This window comes from Arachis duranensis, chromosome 6 (genome assembly GCF_000817695.3).
Source record: "Arachis duranensis cultivar V14167 chromosome 6, aradu.V14167.gnm2.J7QH, whole genome shotgun sequence".
Taxonomy (NCBI): Eukaryota; Viridiplantae; Streptophyta; class Magnoliopsida; order Fabales; family Fabaceae; genus Arachis; species Arachis duranensis.
This window is the reverse complement of record NC_029777.3, coordinates 106,400,633-106,401,158: the sequence shown is the minus strand read 5'-3', so window position 1 is coordinate 106,401,158 and position 526 is coordinate 106,400,633.

Below are 526 nucleotides of genomic sequence, written 5' to 3'. Positions count from 1 at the left end.
TAGTGCTCAAATAGATGGGTCTAGGAGGATTGTTGGCCACTATATAGAGAATTCACCTTACTTACCACCCGGATGGACTAATAATGCTGATCAACTTCAAGACGGGTGTGAAAATAAAGTGTGGGATCCCGGATTAGAAAAAGAGGATCAACATTGGGAGCCCCAAGCTTGTGAAGAACTCCATCAACACTTGGCTCAATCCATACGAAATCTAGGGGCACAATGGAGAACCAAGCATTGGTGGGAGTTCCAAGATGAATACAAGCACAAGCCACCTTGATAAGAAGCTCCCCATAAGTCCAACTTAAGGACAATAAATAAAAGTGCTAGGTGGGAGACACCCCACCATGGTAAACTCTTTCCATACTCTTTTAGTTTGTTAATAAGTGAATTGAGTTGCCATTGTAGGTAGATTCTCATTTTCATTTTTATCTTTTGTAAATATTGGTAGAATTAGTTTAATTTCTTGTTTTTATTGTTTTAGTATAGTATGATAAATAAGGTTTTAGGGTGTTTTGGTAGCTGT